A 10,997-nucleotide genomic window follows, 5' to 3' on the forward strand; every position below is an offset into this window, starting at 1 on the left:
ATAAACGTAGCGCAGCTAGCTAGGTCACTGAAATCAGCGTGGCTCCATGTCCCTGTTAGTATCTTCCAGAACCTCGCTGACTCTCTTCTCGCACATCTGGCAGGGGTCCGCGCTACAGAACGTGGTTATTCACACTTTTGACCAGTGGTCACATTATTGTGACTGGACAGTGTATAAACAGTTAAACACGGAGGGTGGTCATGAACCGTCTGAAAAGCTTGTCGGGCGTAGAAATAACTGGTAATAAAAATATCTGATACGTTTCGCAGTTTCCGAGTTAATTAGCATTGAAGTAACCAATCAGGCCCTCGCAAACGCAGATTCGAGGAGCCCCTCGTAGACTTATTCTTCATTTGATTTCCTAAATTGACACTGACTGAATTTGACTGGTTTAATTCATCTTTCACTTTAGTAGAAGCACTAAAAGTTAATTATTTACTTACTAGCAACAAGAGAAAGTGCAATTATCTCAATGATGTGAGCTTAAGAAGAAATCGGCGTAATCAGTGATGGCTGATTCGGTGCTGATAGAATGATGCATCACGGTGAATCTCTATTTTAATGTCTGTATGCGCTTTCAAATGCAATGATTGTTTATATGGTATAGGGACTTGGTGTGATAAATTTTTAAAAAATGAAGGTTGTATTACTGACCATACTATGTTCATTTTGGATTGCTGTAATGGCGGCCTGTCAATGGCATCACCATATTAGTATCGCCCAGGATAACTTGTTGCTCACCGTCACAAAAAGCTGCAAAAGTTTTTAAAATCAATGTTAGGACAAGGAATAATGATAATATCAAATAAAGAAAACACCATCTCTCACAAGATTATGTTATTAGTCTAATAATTACAAAAACTAGAATGTAACCGCCTTATACTAGCCGTTGTGACACGAGACGCAGGAAAAGAAAAAAAAGGGGGGGGGAGCGATACAGGTTCAAATGGTTCAAACGGCTCTAAGCACTATGGGACTTAACAGCTGAGGTCATCAGTCCCCTAGACTTAGAACTACTTAAACCTAACTAACCTAAGGACATCACACACGTCCATGCCCGAGGCAGGATTCGAACCTGCGACGTAGCAGCAGCGCGGTTCCGGACTGAACGGCCTAGAACCGCTCGGTCACAGCGGCCGGCAGCGATACAGGAAGCTATGTTTTATCCATTACTTGTCTTCTAAATAAAATCCCAACGATTAACTCGGAAGCGAAACAACGTTTCAAATTTTTCGTAAATAGTATTTCTCAGCGTAAACTACCGTGAAATACCCTTACAAGCTTTCCAGATTGTTTCTGACCAACCTGTATACATGATCACATAGCAGTCATATATATGTACATAGGTTACAAAAATAAATTAATAATATTAAGATAAATCGTCAAATGTTCAGTGGAACATGAACCTAACTAACAAGAGAAAGGAATTCAGATAGCAGTTATCAAAAACTGAACCATGCATAGGACATTGTCATTGGAAAGCAATAAATCTTGTTCTGAGCGTGAAAATGGACTTAGAGAGCATTGGTCCATATGGCTAGTGGTTTATTCTTGGCCATATTCGCACTTGCTGTCCTCTAATGTTCACGATTTTCTTATTGTTCAGTTTCCTTTATGATGCGTTTCGCCATAGCTACTGTTGGCTCTATTTACAACAGGAACACACAGGAGAAACAAATTTTACAGTGCAGAAGAGCATTTGACAACGAACACATACCAGTAACAAAGAGATACAAAAATAAAAATAGATACGACGTATCTCTTCGAAACGCATCATCTGGTACTCGCAAACAAGTGTCAATTTACTTCCTATACGAGATGGCTCTATCTACTTGCTTCTTCCTCCTCTTCTGGCTACCTTGATTCAGCTAATTAATTGTATTGATTTTATGATCATATGTATACGTAAGTTGTTCGTTTGTTAGCTTGCAGGTGTGGTCACTAATAGGCAAGTTTCTTCATAAATTCTTTTAATAAAATCTATAGTGAAATTTGTCTTTACGGGCACACACCAAATAATTTATTTTTAAATTTTCACAGCTTTACTTCTGCCAGTACCTCGTCTCCTACCTTCCAATCTTAACAGAAGCTCCCTGCGAACCTTGCAGAACTAGCACTCCTGAAAGAAAGGATATCTCCGCAATATCCTTTCTTTCATGTCTCCGCAATATTCTTTCTTCCAGGAGTGCTACTTCTGCAAGGTTCACAGGAGAGCTTCTGTTAAGTATGGAAGGTAGGAGACGAGGTACTGGCAGAACTAAAGCTGTGAGTACGGGGCGTGTGTCGTGCTTGGGTAGCTCAGTTGGTAGAGCACTTGCCCGCGGAAGGCAAAGGTCCCGAGTTCGAGTCTCGGTCCGGCACACAGTTTTAATCTGCCAGGAAGTTTCATATCAGCGCACTCTCCACTGCAGACTGAAAATATCAATCTATCCCAGGGCTGTCTGTACAGTGTCTTCCTCCTGGAACGCTTGGTAGCATCGCTGAGGCGAGAGCCACTTGGGAAAGCTAGTGAATGTCACAGCGTGATCTCTGAATGTCTGATATAGAAACTCACTCTACAGTTTCGCTGACCATCCTGGGCGCAGTGCAGAAAGCAGCCGGACGTAGCACAAGGCAGACACAGTTAAGCTCCACGAAATGCCGGGAAACATTTTAGACAGCTCCTAAGAATGTTACCCTGCAGTGGTCTTTAGGTGTCTGATTTTTCCCGACCTGCTTCTTTCTCACCTAGTATGGAAAGTTTACCTCGGGTCGTGGTAAACCGAGAACTCAGCAGCGACCGGCCAGCGATATTAAAATATGATCTGGTGCCCGAGCAGGCAAGTGGCTTTCCGTTTGTTGATCGGCCTGGTAATATTGTAAAGGAGTGGGAGTTTAACAAGAATTTCTCCATCTTGTTTAACTCGAGTACAGGAAACTTAACTTCTAGGAAGGAAGAGGGCGGCGAGCCTTTGAGGTGAGTTGGAAAGAAGTGAGTTGGCATTCTGGCACAGTTTCAGGATGTGTCCTGCAGTATTCTGGGTCAAGAATCCATATGCGAGATTTCGTATTCCTGCTTCGGAACTACGTTCTGGAGATTTCGATTTTGATTGGTAAGACTACGCTGTCACATCCAGAGCTCTTGGAGTGCTTGATTCGTTTAACTTCTGATTTACGTGAATGAAATAGAGGTTCAGTTCAATAGTGATTGGCTTTGGCTCAGTACAGGTATACACTTCCTTTCCACATTAGTAACATTACAGTAATGCATGCGGCAACCATCACTCTTATTAAAGAACTGATATTTTTCTTGCAGTGGCCAGCACTCCACATTTCCATCCCAATAGTGCAGATGCTTACTTGTTCAATCTTGTTATTGTTGACATAGTTTAGTGCTTCTGATAAGTACGGCACATAATCTGTGAGAGAGGAGAGTAAGACAAATTGCCTGTTGGCTTCTGCCTCGGGTTCTTCGGTCGATACTTGTTTGATAATTTTTATGATGTTTCGCCAGGGCTAATGGCTGGCATTGTCAAAGCTACACCCGCAATTTGTGGTGGAAAAGAGTAAAAACTCAACTTGTCTATTACATTATTTACATTCTAAGACAAGAAAATGACAAACCACGAAAGAATTATCCGAATGGGACGGAAATCGATAGATGTGATGTACAGACAAACTTCAGAAAAAAATGGATGATTTATTTAAGAGAGATTCACCAATTGAGTAACTCAGAAACGCGTTGGTCCACCTTTAGTCCTTAGGCAAGCAATTATTCCCCTTGGCGTTCATTGATGGAGTTGTCCAATGTTCCGAATGTTCTCCTTAGGGACAGCGTACCAAATTCTGTCCTATTTGCCCCTTAGATCGTCAAAGTGCCGAGCTAGTCGGAGGGCACTGCCCGTAATGCTCCGAAGCTTCTCTACTTGGAAGAGGTTCGGCGACCTTGCTGGCTAAGGTAGGTTTTGACAGGCGTGAAGACAAGCAGTAGAAAATCTCACCTTGTGCGGGCGGACGTTATCTTGCTGAAATGTAAGTCAAACACTGCTTGCCGTTATGGTCAACAAAACGGGGCGTAGAATATCGTCGACATCCGACTGTGCTGTAAGAATGGTACGGATGACAACTAAATGGGTCCTGTTATGAAATGAAACTGCACCCCATATCGTCAGTCCTGTTCACAGGGTGATTTGGCAGCGACAGTAGAATTGGTATCTATCGCTGTTTGGGGCAGCTCCAAACACGTCTTTGCTGGTCATTGGGGCTCAGTTCGAAGCGGTACCCTTCACCGAGACAGTTCTATTCCAGTCAAGGAGATTCCAGGTCTAATGTGCCCGACAGCACTGTTAACAGGCTTGTTGGTCTTCTTAGGTCAATGGTATCCTGCGCAAGGAGCGCCATGATATCAACCTGCTTTCTGTCAGCCACCTATTAAAGGTCCTTGTGGTCACTGGAGCACAATTTGCACCTCGGATTCATGACAATAATGGATACGAGACTCGGAGCGCCTCTTTGACGATTGCTCGGTCCTCACGTTCTGTCGAGAACTCCCTTCTTGACTCTGTATTCGGCAATGGTTGACCCATTCCTGCCAACATCGTCGAATAATGGCATCGGTCCTATTTAAATGTCGAGCGATTTGTCGATGACTTCTTTGAGCGCAACTAAAAGTCCTCTGTCAAATGTTGACATCTGCATATGTTGTTCACGCCACTATCAGCAAGACATAGTTACTGTCCAGCTGAGCACACGAATTGAAATTCCTGAAGACTTTATGCCCTGGTATCGACATGTCCCCTATTTACCACTCTTACAGGCAGCGCAATTCATCCACCGGCCACCAAAGTTTACTGTTTTGCATTTTCCGTCGATACCTGTATGGTTATCAATTTGTGACCAATTTCCATAACTCCTTCACGTTGCGTCGATTTTTTTTCCTTGGGTGTATTTGTAAGTCTGTCGGTAATAAATTCTGATTCGTGGCTCTCCTTTTAATTTAACAGTAGTTCGATGATCCTGATTCACGTTTGTTTCATAATAATGTGCATAGGCATACATCACGACTCAATTGGACTCATTTGTTAGGACCATCCAATAAATCATTTGAGTTTCCGTTGCGTGCAGTTGTTGGAATCACATCTGAGTCAGAGGCGGGAGGGGCGTAATTATTCGAATTGATCCCACCAATCAGCAGGGCCTCGTTTCATTTAGGATTCCTTCCATAACTAACGGACGCTGCCGTAAGAGATTAAGTTCTCTTGCAATTCAGAACGTGTACTCCACGTTTTTTGATTGCACAGAAATATCAAGCTAGGAGTGTGCTGTTTCGATACTTAAATGGAGCGTAGGGGCGGACCGCGATGCGGGAGATAGCGAGGAGCGGCGGCGGCTCTCCCGCGGGAGGTGTCCCCGTTTGTGCCGGGCACGAGCCACAGCCCCTGTAAATATGCACAGTTGCGTTACGCCAAGTTTACAGACGAACTTCTTCAGCGAGATGGCTCAACTTCTCGAGTGGGGTTCGCCCGCTTGAAGGTAGTGGTGAATGTGTCTTGCGTGGCTGTCCTCTCGCGTGTGCTTGTGTGTCACTGGTATCCTCGGCGCTGCTTACCAGAAGAAGTGGAGAGTAATCAGGACTGTCACGTCAGAGACGAAGTAGTGAAACAAATAGACCGTGCCTTTTTCAGTGGAATCATCTTGTCATTCTCCTTAGGGGATTTAGGGAAACAATGGATATGAACCACGATCTACCCGAATGTCAGTCCGCCGTCACAATGACTGCACAGCCTCACTAAATAGGACCTTTTAGATAGCACAAAGGGTGCTGAAAGTCCAAAAGGATTATGCAGATGCTAAAATAGTGCAAACTGATTAAATCATATTTGCCAAACACAATGGAAAAAGGTTGTGCTGAGTAATTTAAACAATGTCGGGGAAGAAAAAAAAATCACAAAAGGACTCCATAGGGTTCAATTTTTGGTCTGCTACTATTCCTTACATATATGACTGACCTACCACTTAACATTAAACAAGCAAAGTGGTTCTTTTTGCAGACGATACTCATGTTGTAACGAGTCCAGTTAGAGAGAAAGCAACAGAAGAATCGGTAAATGATAATTTTTAAATAAATACTTAACATTAAACAAGCAAAGTGGTTCTTTTTGCAGACGATACTCATGTTGTAACGAGTCCAGTTAGAGAGAAAGCAACAGAAGAATCGGTAAATGATAATTTCTAAATAAATATTAAGTAGTCCTGTGGAAAGGGACTCTCCCTATATCTTGAAAAAGAAAAAAAAACTCACTACATTCAATTCTGTACAACAAATAGTCATACCAACGATGTAGTACATGAGCAGACCGAGCGAGGTGGCGTAGTGGTTAGCACACTGGACTCGCATTCGGAAGGACGACGGTTCAATCCCGTCTCCGGCCATCCTGATTTAGGTTTCCCGTGATTTCCGTAAATCGTTTTAGGCAAATGCCGGGATGGTTCCTTTGAAAGGGCACGGCCGATTTCCTTCCCAATCCTTCCCTAACCCGAGCTTGCGCTCCGTCTCTAATGACCTTGTTGTCGACGGGACGTTAAACACTAACCACCACCACCACTACCACATGAGCAGAGTCAGTAAACAGGGTGGAATGCTCAAAATTCTCTGGTGTACATATTAATGAGAACTTGTACAGGAAGAAGCAAATTGCTGAGCTTCTCAAACAGTTAAGTTCAACTAATTTTGCCCTTTGAAATTGCTAATATCGAAAACAATGGTATCAGCCTCCTGACATATTTTGCATACTTTTGCTCAATAATGTCTTACGGAATAATTTTTTGGGGTAGCTCATCACTTCGAAAGAAAGCGTTGATTGCGCGAAAGCGTGCAGGAAGGATAATAGGCGCTGTTCATCCACAGACGTCATCTAGGTATCTCTTCAAGGAACTAGGCTTTGTAATTGCGGCAGCACAATACATATATTCACTAATTATAAATTTACCATAAATAATTCCCATCGTAATTTACGTAAACCATTGATATCAATACCTACGACACTAGAGAGATAAAAAGACATGTACTATGCATTGTTAAAGCTATTAGTGGTTCAGAAAGGAGTACAATATGCAGAAACAAAAATTTTTGATTATTTGCCCAATAATATAAAATGTGTTACTGGTAGGATCCAAAGTTAATTGTGTGTGTTGAGACATGCTATCACAAATTTTATTCTCTGTGCGGAAAGCTTTATATTTTATATGTATTGTGTGTGTGTTTGTGTGTGTGTGTGTGTGTGTGTGTGTGTGTGTGTGTGTGTGTGTGTGTGCGTGTGAGTGATAGAGAAAAAGAGAGAGAGAGAGAGAGAGAGAGAGAAAGTCATGTAGAATACGCTAAAAACACTTGGCTGGTGGCTCACTTCAACTCAGAACATTAAAGCCCGTGGAGGAAGATTTGGTGGGGGAACCGGACGGACTTGTCGTTAAGATGTGTCACGATGGTGGTTGTAAAGTGATATTAATGGTGTAAACTCTGAGCAATAATTTTGATTTAGCTGAAGTTTGATTGGTCTGTGGAAGAAAACTTAGACCACATAAAAGACTATAATTACGATTACTCATATGCCTATTTTTAAAGGCCCCAATGTCAGCACATGTTTGTAGGGAAGCAGCATACTCACACCTTATAAAATTCACATCAGTTCAGGCATGGATGTGTGTGATGTCCTTAGGTTAGTTAGGTTTAAGTAGTTCTAAGTTCTAGGGGACTGATGAAAAAACGGCTCTGAGCACTATGGGACTCAACATCTTAGGTCATAAGTCCCCTAGAACTTAGAACTACTTAAACCTAACTAACCTAAGGACATCACACACATCCATGCCATATTCGATAACTTAAAGTGGTGCATTACTAGCCCAGCGGCTAGTCGGGAGGGCAAATTTGATCAGGCGTTCCCTTAGCCGTCCGCACCGCGGCTTTATATGTAAGAATGCTGCGCGAGAAAAAAAAAAAGGCCCCAGTTCTCTCCAGACGCTGATTAGCGCACCACCTGTGCTGGGAGGGAGTGGCCTCGCGTCGGTATCGTTGATATAAACAGCCTCGGATGCAGTAATAAGTTACTCGGCATATGCCTAACCATGAAATCGTTTTCGAGTGAAGTGTTAATTTTGGGATGACGTTAATGATCTATCTTTAGTTTGCGTATGACGTATTTTCACGTGCCGCTGCAGGACAGACATTCTACCATTATTAGCGTGGCGTTTGATGAACATTATCATCAAATTATGGCGAGCATTCACTTAAACATTTAATTTGAACAATTATAGTGGCATCAGCGCATTAGACTCCGAACTGCTCTGGTAGTTGGATTGTGTTGATTCTTCTTGGTCTGTGACTTTCAGAATATAGTGAACATTTTAGAGAGAATGGTTTTCGATTATCTACATCTACATCTATACTCCGCGAGCCACCTTACGGTGTGTGGCGGAGGGTACTTATTGTACCACTATCTGATCCCCCCTTCCCTGTTCCATTCACGAATTGTGCGTGGGAAGAACGACTGCTTGTAAGTCTCCGTATTTGCTCTAATTTCTCGGATCTTTTCGTTGTGATCATTACGCGAGATATATGTGGGCGGTAGTAATATGTTGCCCATCTCTTCCCGGAATGTGCTCTCTCGTAATTTCGATAATAAACCTCTCCGTATTGCGTAACGCCTTTCTTGAAGTGTCCGCCACTGGAGCTTGTTCAGCATCTCCGTAACGCTCTCGCGCTGACTAAATGTCCCCATGACGAATCGCGCTGCTTTTCGCTGGATCATGTCTATCTCTTCTATTAATCCAACCTGGTAAAGGTCCCATACTGATGAGCAATACTCAAGAATCGGACGAACAAGCGTTTTGTAAGCTACTTCTTTCGTCGATGAGTCACATTTTCTTAGAATTCTTCCTATGAATCTCAACCTGGCGCCTGCTTTTCCCACTATTTGTTTTATGTGATCATTCCACTTCAGATCGCTCCGGATAGTAACTCCTAAGTATTTTACGGTCGTTACCGCTTCCAATGATTTACCACCTATGGCATAATCGTACTGGAATGGATTTCTGCCCCTATGTATGCGCATTATATTACATTTATCTACGTTTAGGGAAAGCTGCCAGCTGTCGCACCATTCATTAATCCTCTGCAGGTCTTCCTGGAGTACGTACGAGTCTTCTGATGTTGCTACTTTCTTGTAGACAACCGTGTCATCTGCAAATAGCCTCACGGAGCTACCGATGTTGTCAACTAAGTCATTTATGTATATTGTAAACAATAAAGGTCCTATCACGCTTCCTTGTGGTACTCCCGAAATTACCTCTACATCTGCAGATTTTGAACCGTTAAGAATGACATGTTGTGTTCTTTCTTCTAGGAAATCCTGAATCCAATCACAAACCTGGTCCGATATTCCGTAAGCTCGTATTTTTTTCACTAAACGTAAGTGCGGAACCGTATCAAATGCCTTCCTGAAGTCCAGGAATACGGCATCAATCTGCTCGCCAGTGTCTACGGCACTGTGAATTTCTTGGGCAAATAGGGCGAGCTGATTCCCAGACAATCTCCTAATTCCTCAGAGCTATAAGCTGTAGCTATAAATATATTTCTCAGATAAAGTGGGCGCTAGGAATACTAATTACAGGCTTCACGTTTTGCTAATCACTTTCTGGTTGCCAATATTGTAGTTAGAGAGCCAGTGTTGAGAATGGCAGACAGCATAAATACAAAACATTTATTCTATTATTCCACCCGCCGCCCCACATGTTGACTTGCTAAACGTACAACACGGATGCAAATGTAAGACCAGCCGGTCGTCTAATAGTTAGGAACTTTAATATGAGATCAAAATTTTGGTCAATAAGTCCTAATAATTATCCCCAAAAAAATCTTTAAAAATTTGTAATAAATCGTCTATGTGGAGAGGAAACTCCAGCCCATCATTTCATTCTCACAAACGCGAAACTTTTTCACTGTACCTGTGAAAAGGAATTATATTGGTTGCTGAAATCCAAATAAAGAGACGATACGTGCTGGAAGAAAGGGAGAGTGCTAGGGAAGAGAGATACTGCTTCTATGGTTCAAATGGCTCTGAGCACTATGCGACTCAACTTCTGAGGTCATCAGTCGCCTAGAACTTAGAACTAATTAAACCTAACTAACCTAAGAACATCACACACATCCATGCCCGAGGCAGGATTCGAACCTGCGACCGTAGCGGTCGCTCGGTTCCAGACTGCAGCGCCTAGAACCGCACGGCTACTCCGGCCGGCACTGCTTCTATGTTGACGTATAATTATTATGAACCTATTGAAACAAAACTTACAATACTGATGACGTTAAGAGAGTCAGCGGTGCTTTAATGGGAAGGGGGGCTGTGTTACTAATTTTTCATGTGTATTAATATGATTTCATCAGACAATATCAAGAATAAAAACAGCTGTCTCAAATATTTTTGTTTATTGAGTATTCAAGGTAGAGCTGCTCTATACATAATATAGATTTCACATGTTTTACAAAAAAATTACACTTGTTGCTATACCTAGTTGTGTGCATACAGTACCACAACATACAAATTAACTAAATAGTGCTGTACCATTCTGTTAACAGTTGCGTGTCACGTAAGTATTAGATTAGTACGCTTCTATTGATTGTTGTCTTTCTTACATTTGGTCAAAATTGAATTACCAATAAGTCATCAGTGTTTTTGGGGGAACTTGAAACCATCTGTTAGTCTCTCTACTTTATGGATATACATTATTTTGATGGTTCTTTCTATAGAACACTTTTAACTAAGCGTACTTCAATATTAATAATCTTCGTTCTGTAAGCGCTCAAAAAGTGCTAGTAATAGTATATGCTACACTTAATAGTTTGTGCTAATAACCTCTCCTAAACTAAAATTACGGCTCATTAATGTGAGGCGGATTAATGCTGTCCCCTGTCTGGGTCTGCCGGCTTAATTTTACACAGTTCGTGATTATTATTTGACTTATTC

General features: G+C 42.1%; 1 non-coding gene across 1 annotated transcript; it reads left to right on the forward strand.

Annotated features, from left to right (window-relative positions):
* The first annotated feature begins 2,286 nt into the window (after positions 1-2,286).
* On the forward strand, positions 2,287-2,361 carry Trnap-cgg (transfer RNA proline (anticodon CGG)). Its single transcript has one exon. It is a non-coding gene; the product is annotated as a tRNA-Pro (tRNA).
* The last annotated feature ends 8,636 nt before the right edge of the window (positions 2,362-10,997 follow it).

The sequence above is a fragment of the Schistocerca nitens genome, chromosome 6, assembly GCF_023898315.1.
Source record: "Schistocerca nitens isolate TAMUIC-IGC-003100 chromosome 6, iqSchNite1.1, whole genome shotgun sequence".
Classification (NCBI taxonomy): Eukaryota; Metazoa; Arthropoda; class Insecta; order Orthoptera; family Acrididae; genus Schistocerca; species Schistocerca nitens.